Genomic DNA, 8363 nt, shown 5'->3' with positions numbered 1-8363 from the left:
GTTTGACGACACGAGGACCAAACCGGAGGGGTACAGTCAGCAAGCAGCTTGCCAAGCAAGACGTTTCGTCACAACCACTTTATAAGTCGCTTGGTGTTCTGTTGACAAGTCGTGGTGAAAGCAACAACACAGGTTTATTGTTGAGACATCATCATCAAACATTGATATTAAGACGGACGTCACATACACAGCTGTGACGCGTCACGTGATGTCACGTCCGGTCATCATCCGAACTCCGGTTGTGGGTTTGGAGCGTCGGCGGATCTTTCAGAGCTCTCTGCTGATGATCTCAAAGTTAAGTTTCCGGTCGTTATCTGTCCCGTTTTAACTGTTTATTTTCTCATCTTCATGTTACTGTGTGTTCCTTGTTCGGTTTTGTTTCAAAAATCGTGCTATTTTGTGAGATTTCGTCCACCTTGTCTGACCGGGTGCTTGAGGCCGATACTTTGTTCCCCTCGGTGTACGATCGTGTTTATTACTTACGAAATCAAAAGATTTCGTAAATATATTGATGACTTCCGTCGTGTGTGTGTGTGTGTGTGTGTGTGTGTGTGTGTGTGTGTGGGTGGGAGTGTGTGTGTGTGTGTGTGAGTGTGAGTGTGTGTGTGTGTGTGTGTGTGTGTGTGTGTGTGTGTGTGTGTGTGTGTGCGCGCGTGTGTGTGCACGATAACTCGAGAACGGAAGAAGCTACCAATGTCAAATTACACCATGTGATTCAGGAGGGTGATTGATTGCGCTGATTAGATTTTGGTCAAAATCGGTCAAAGGTCAAGGTCACAGTGAGGTCAAACATTCGATTTTTGATGGTTTGGTACAGAATCATCGTAGAAACTTCTGGTTTGCGCCGCTACCTTCTCTAGAGCCAGCTTTTATTAGACAAGGTCAGAGGTGAAGTTGACGATTTCGTAAGTCCCAGTCTATGACTGCTTGTTTGTTTTTTCTCCCTATTACCTTCAATTTCTATCTTCCCCACTTTTCAAACGTTCCCCATCCCTCCCAACGTCCCCTATCCCTCCCTTGTCTTAATTTTTTTTTTAAACCTTTCTCCTTGCACACTCACAAGTCTCGATTCTTCTTCTTCTGCCTCTTGCCAGCACACCATCTTTTCTACTGAGCTGACCCTCTCTCGCCATTACTTTTACGATTTATTCTGATCTACAACCTTCCATTCCCGAATCTTGCCTGTTCTTCAAAAATACATCAAAAAATAATCATCTTGTGTCTTACCTGTGATCAGTTTTCACCCTCTGCGTTGACCGATCCAAATTCACCATTCACCTCACAATTTTTTCTACAACATTTCCATTACCTTATCTGTTGAAAACTCTCTCAAACAATGATAATAAAAGCTATCTCTTATGCTTCATCTTCCTTTCACACGTGTGGTACTCTTTACTGTATCATAATGCACGACTCTTCTACTATTTAAACAGACTGCTCTCAATTCGACCTTTCCTTCATACCTTGCCTAAAAAATCCAACTGTTACAGCGTTTCTTCTCTCCATTCTCTGAATTCGCCTTTATTGCATTCCTCAAGAAACGTATTAAATCGCATCTCTGGCATAAAATAAAATAAAAAACCCGGTTTGCTATGAATGTTCGCTTTCCATCAACCATTATTTTTCTTCCAACTTCAGTGCCAACTCACTCTACTCCTCTCACCCCTCACTCTCAAAGCAACCAACCCACTCTTCTCCCTCCAAGCCTCCCTCTCACCTCTCTCAAAAACTTCCTCCTCAACTTTCTCCCACCATTCATCCTCCTCACTCATCCTTCTCAAAGTTGCCCCCCCCTCTCATCCACAAAGCTGCCTCCTTCCACTGCCCTCTCACCTCCATCTCTTCACTACACCTCCTCAAATCCTCAACTGCCTTCTTCCCCCTCTCTTGTCCCCCCTCTCCCCCAGCACCACAGAGCCTTTTCTCCTCCTCATCCGACCCCCTCCCCTAGCTATTCTGCAATCCCTCACACTCTTTCAGCAACCCCCCTTACCTCCACCCCTGCACCCAAAGCCTCCTCACCTCCCTCTTCATTAACAGTGTGGACCTCAAATACCCGGGGCCTTTGTTCAAACCTTTCAGATCTTTCCATACAGGTTGCCACTGACAAACCAGACATAATCTGCCTAACAGAAACTTTCCTCCCCCAAGACGTGTCTGACTCCCAAGTATCTCTCCCTGGTTACTCCCTCCTCCGGTATGATCGACCTGAGCCTCGTCCTGGTGGAGGAGTTGCTCTCCATCAAAGACTCTATTCCTCACTCTCCATGCACTGCCCTCACCCCCCACACCCCCAGGAATACCTCTGGCTACGGCTTCAACTCCACTCCCACCTCATGTTTATATGTGTACTGTACCGTCCACCTAACAGTGATGACTCCATCTACACCTCACTATCCGAAAACATGGACGTCAACTTCTATCTTCTCATCCAAACTCTCTCTTCCTCATATGTGGCGACTTCAATTGTCATCATGCCAGTTGGCTAGGTGTGGGTATCTCACCTGTCATGGCACTTCAGCAAAAGCTTTTTGCGACTCATTGGGACTGACCCAATCGGTCAACTTCCCGACCCGGATCTCAACCAATGGTACTCCACTTCTTCTGGACCTGATTTTGACAAATTTTCCTGACAATATCTGCCGCAGGGCGCTCAAGGTCCGCCAACAACCCCCTTCTGGTAAAACTACCAAAATCATGAATCACTGCTCACCTTCACTCTTTCATTCCTCTTTTTTTCACACCTTTGTAATAAACTCCCTCACTCTTCAATCCCATTCTTCCCTCCAGGCCTTCAAAACAGCTGTTCACCACCACCTCTTATCATCCTCCATCCAAAGCCTCGATCTTTTCTACCCCCGATAATCCACCCAAGCCCACCTCCTTCAAATTCCTTGCTTTCCTTCCTGAAAGTTCTTGTCATGTTCATTTTGTATTCCCCATGTTACCCGTCCTATCCCCTCTCCCTTCCACACATCTCCTAATGTCTCTGTTCCCCACTGTTTTGGCCTTCTCACTCCCGCCCCTCTTGTCTCATGCCCCCTTGCTGTGCCTTGTGTGTTAGCTCTCACACGAGCCTCGACGATGTATACCAAAAATAAAAAACCCGACCATTTGCACAAAACGTCATCCCACCGGTCCACTTCCCCTTTCAAAGTTGCAGGATGCAATGTGTTGTGTTCGTGTCCTTCAACATACTCCGTTGAACAGCAACGACGAGGTTGTGCGTATATGTATACAAATATCATACAAATGCTAAACAAGAATAATTTGAACTGGGACAAGAGTTCAGTTACCGGACTCATCATGGTGATGCGGTGCTCAAAAGCAGGTGTGGCTGCTCATTGCCAGCAGAATGTCCAGATGGCACCCTCTTAGGGGTGGGGGTGGGGGTCGGTTGCTCATTCACGCGTCCGATTCCGACGATAATAGCGGTTTTGTTCCACAGTTTAATATATGATGCTGGATAGACACATCCATGTCGATCCAGAGTGATTTCAATGCTTTTGCAGTGTTGTTGTAAATCCGAACTCTGGTTTTTGTGCGCAATGTGGCAGCTTCCACGTCACACTCATCCGCGGCCATCTATCGGGCAACGCGATACGTGTCGGATGGTCGAACACGACCTGAGCCGGCGAGCAACCCATGTGCCGAGGAGTGTTGCGCCACTCCAACAGTCCTCTGTAAAAGTCGTCGTCGAGTGCATCGTCTTGGCAACCAACATTTTCATCTCCTTGATGGTGGCCTCGACGTGGCCGTTAGAGCATGGTCGATGCGGTGTGGACATGTCATGGTGGACTCCCCACTGCCCCAGAAATTTTTGGAACTCGTATGAGGCGAACTGAGGACCCCCGTCAAAGCGGAAACGAACGGAGACCCCGAGATCCACAAAGAAGGACCGCATTGCCCTGCCTGCGTCGCACCTCGATGGCTGTAACGCACGTACTTATCGACTGGATTGCTCACGCGATCCGGACAGTCAGACAACGTTCCATGTTCCAACATGGGCTCGACTTGAAGGCCTCATTTTTATTAGCTCACCTGTTCGAAGAACAGAGAGCTATCGCGATACCCCCGGCGTGAGCGTCAGCTTCCGTGTCAGTGTGAAAATGTTAGTTTTTGGTGCAAGTTATTTAGAAGCTTGCCATTCATTTAATGTGTACTAAGATGCTGATATTTGGCATGGAGATTCCTTTGGGGTATATTATTGATGTAGTGAAGTTGAAGTTAAAAAATAATTTCAAATGTTTTAAATTTTTGACCTGTTTTGAACTTTAACGTTGATGTGCTACAAAAAAGTTAAGGTCAAAAATTTTAAACGTTTGAAATTATTTTTTCACTTCAACTTCACTACATCAATAATATACCCCAAAGGAACCTCCATGCCAAATATCAGCATCCCAGTACATATATTAAATGAATGGCAAGCTTCGAAATAACTTGCACCAAAAATTTCAATGTTGATGTGCTACAAAAAAAGTTAAGTTTTTGGTGCAAGTTATTTAGAAGCTTCCCATTCATTAATTAATATGTGTACGAGGATGCTGATATTTGGCATGGAGGTTCCTTTGGGGTATACTATTGGTGTAGTGAAGTTGAAATTCACAAATGATTTTCAATTTCAACCTAAGATGGTGTCAAAGCCACCCAATGCTCGCCTGTTTATACTCGACTCTTGCCATTCATTTAATATGTGTACTAGTTTCCTTTCTAATGTTTTTATCTACCACACTATTTTTTTACTGATTACAATATACAAATACATATAATGCTTTAAAATTACTTGGATCAGACTTCACTGCAAAGCTTTATAAAAAAAATATTATTAGACTGGTCTTTTAAAAACGATAAATGTATTAACAGGCGAGCATTGGGTGGCTTTGACACCAACTCTCTGGTTGTTCCTCAGCCACTCCATTGTGGCTTTGCTGTATGCTTCGGGGCGTTGTCATGCTGGAAGGTGAACTTCCGTCCCAATTTCAGCTTTCTTGCAGAGGGCAGCAGATTTTCCTCTCGGATTTTCCTGTATTTTGCTCCATCCATTTCCCTTCTTTCCTGACAAGTGTCCCAGTCCCTGCTGATGAGAAACATCCCCATTAAATGATGCTGCTACCACCATGCTTCACAGTGGGGATGATGTTCTTTGGGTGATGTGCTATGTTGGGAGTAGGGTGGATATACTGGTTCTGGCTCACTTTTCCCCATGTAAATGAATGGGGGATTTTCAGCGATTCCCTTTTTTTCCCTAAAAATAAACCCCCTTTTTATCCGTTTTTCCCTGCTGTGCAGGGGTTTGGCTTTTTGTGAGGCAATGTTTTATGGCCGGATGCCCTTCCTGACGCCAACGCTGGTCGCCTCTTACGACACACAGGGATCTGGTACACCGATTTTAACCGGGGCATACACCGGGACCAGTACACTGGCACTCATTTCGCCGACCTCGGAAGAATGACAGGCTGAGTCAACCCCCTGGTGTTAATTCAGCAGCCAACGGGGCTTGAACTCAGGACACTGGGATCCCAAGCCGCCACCCTAACCACTAAGCCAACACCAGGCTTTGTAGGTATATATATATATGTATATGTATATGTATATGTATATGTATATGTATATGTATATGTATATGTATATGTATATGTATATGTATATGTATATGTATGTATATATATATATATACACACACACACAAGTTATTATATTATATATATAACCAGGCTATCCCAAGGTATATTTATTTGTCTCCCCTTTTAACCTGGAGGTTGAACCTCATTGAATTGAACACCTGAGGGTTGAACAGCTCACTCATTGAACCTATAAACATTTGTTCATTCTCAAATTCCTTCAATAGTTTAATTTTCTTTGCACAATAATCCCCATCTAAAATATTGACAAACAAAACATTTGAATCTTTATATTTTTTAAGATACCCCTTTTGTGTCATTACGAAATGATAAACTTCTCTTAATGATCTCATCTGGCCACCGCCCGAGTTGCAAATCATTTTTGTGTATAAACCACGCCATAAAAAAGTTTTGTTTCAAATGTTTTCAGTTCATGCCGTGAAAATGAGGAAGTGTTTTTTTTTGACACGGCCGGGCTGTGTGAATGAGGAAGTGGTTTTGGACAGTCATGCTGTGAAAAAATAGGAACTATTCTGTGAGACAAGGTCTCGTGTTTATATTTTATCTCAGAACACGAACTGAAAACATTTGAATCAAAACCATTTTAGGGCATTTTCAGTATGTTTTGAAAATATATCTCCCAGTTATTTTCCAAGCTGTCATTTCCTGTGGCCACACCCAATGATTAAGCAATCTCCTCATCGTTGTCTTATAAGTGATTCGCCAGACAAAGTTTCTGCCAGACGGGATTTTCATTTTTACAACTGAGACATGAGCGATCTTTCTTCCGATGAACAACACAGCTCAACACAAAGTTTGTAAGTTGGTTCCTCTTTGATCGATGAAGCAATTGATTTTAAATTAAATCGTGATAATTCTGATATATATTTTTTTTCTTGGCAGGTCGTTGGAAGAAGTGGAGTTTACATATCTCGACGAGGTGCATGAAATTAATGCTCTTATTGAAGAGGTCAATGGTTTTAGAAGAGAATTTAAAAACATTTATAATGACTGGTACGAAGTCTTATCACGGCCTCTGATCTCGAATGAATTAAACCAATGGTGAGACGTGTGTGTGTGTGTCTGTCTGTCTGTCTGTCTGTCTGTCTGTCTGTCTGTCTGTCTGTCTGTCTGTCTGTCTGTCTGTCTGTCTGTCTGTCTGTCTGTCTGTCTGTCTGTCTGTCTGTCTACCTCTCTCTGCTCTTATTGAAGAGGTCAATGATTTATAATGACTGGTACGAAGTCTTATCACGGTCTCTGATCTCGAATGAATTAAACCAATGGTGAGACGTGTGTGTGTGTGTGTGTGTGTGTGTGTGTGTGTGTGTGTGTGTGTGTGTGTGTGTGTGTGTGTGTGTGTGTGTGTGTGTGTGTGTGTGTGTGTGTGTGTCTGTGTGTGTATATATATATGTGTGTGTGTGTGTGTGTCGCTTTCCCTGTCTGTTTGTATCTCTCTCTGTCTGTCTCTTCATCTATACCCTTGACTTATTATTTTTTTTTTCAGCACTATCACACAACATCAGCTGTTGAAGCAATCTTGTACAACACATGATTTTCTGGAGGTAAATGTTTCTGAATTATTATTAATATCACTCTCTCTTTAGAATGTCGTCTTATGTTGGTTGCATCATTAGTTTGAACGCGGTTTTGTCAGTACACTGGAATTCATTTTATTGGCCTTGAAAGGATGACAGGCTCCTGGTGTGTTAATTCAGTGGTCAATGAGGCTGGTGTGTTAATTCAGTGGTCAACGAGGCTGGTGTGTTAATTCAGTGGTCAACGAGGTTTACTCATATTACCATGTAATTATCTTTATAAAACCTAATTATTATCCACTTTTTGTTTCAAAACAGAATATGGTGTCTGAGTTTCGAAATCACAAGACATCTGAAGAAGATTGCTGGGAAAGATTATACATTCTCGCAAATTAATATTTAATATTTTCAATATTAATAAATTAGATTTGTTTTGTTTACAATTACTTGATTCTGAATTTCAAGAAGAGGATCAAGACATGAAGGGGGGATAGGTGTGCCCCCCCAATGACCCATCACCCCTCATCCCATCCCTCCCCTCCCCGTGTGTGTGTGTGGGGAAGGGTGGGGGTGGGATGAGGGAGGTGGTGGGTCAAAGGTGGGGGCGCACAGGGGGGATGAGGGGGTGGGGCTTGTGTGTGTGGGAGGGGCTTGTGTGGGAGGGGCTTGTGTGGGCGGGGCTTGTGTGGGCGGGGCTTCGGTGGGAGGGGCTTGTGTGGGCGGGGCTTCGGTGGGAGGGGCGTGTGTGGGCAGGGCTTGTGGGAGGGCGTTTATGTGGACAGGGTTGATGTGTGTGGAGTTTTTGTGTGGAGCTTGTGTGGATGGGTGGATAATTTTTTAATTAAATAAACATGTTGTGTGTGGGGAACTAATTAACTAATCACTAATTATGTGAATATGATGAATATGGGTGGAGCTTGTGAGGGGTTTGTGTGTGTGGAGCTTGTGTGGAGTTTTTGTGTGGAGCTTGTGTGGGGTTTGTGTGTGGTGGGGCTTCGGTGGGAGGGGCGTGTGTGGGTGGAGTCAAAAAGGGGCGGAGTCAAAAAATTTCAATTTATTTGAGCTTGTGAGGGGTTTGTGTGGAGCTTGTGTGGGGTTTGTGTGTGGTGGGGTTTGTGTGGGCGGGGCTTGTGTGGGGTTTGTGTGGGTGGAGTCAAAAAGGGGCAGAGTCAAAAAATTTCAATTTATCCTTGTCTTTTGTAATTCC

General features: G+C 44.0%; 1 long non-coding RNA gene across 1 annotated transcript; it reads left to right on the top strand.

Annotated features, from left to right (window-relative positions):
- Positions 1-232: 232 nt before the first annotated feature.
- On the top strand, positions 233-7688 carry LOC147023609 (uncharacterized). The gene is made up of 3 exons (XR_015060297.1): positions 233-6683; positions 7126-7183; positions 7475-7688. It is a non-coding gene; the product is annotated as an uncharacterized LOC147023609 (long non-coding RNA).
- Positions 7689-8363: the final 675 nt, after the last annotated feature.

Source organism: Eptatretus burgeri, chromosome 7, assembly GCF_056783735.1.
Source record: "Eptatretus burgeri isolate ZD-2024b chromosome 7, Ebu_testis_v1, whole genome shotgun sequence".
Classification (NCBI taxonomy): domain Eukaryota; kingdom Metazoa; phylum Chordata; class Myxini; order Myxiniformes; family Myxinidae; genus Eptatretus; species Eptatretus burgeri.
The sequence above is the reverse complement of the archived record's forward strand: the minus strand, read 5'-3'. Positions and strand labels throughout refer to the sequence as shown.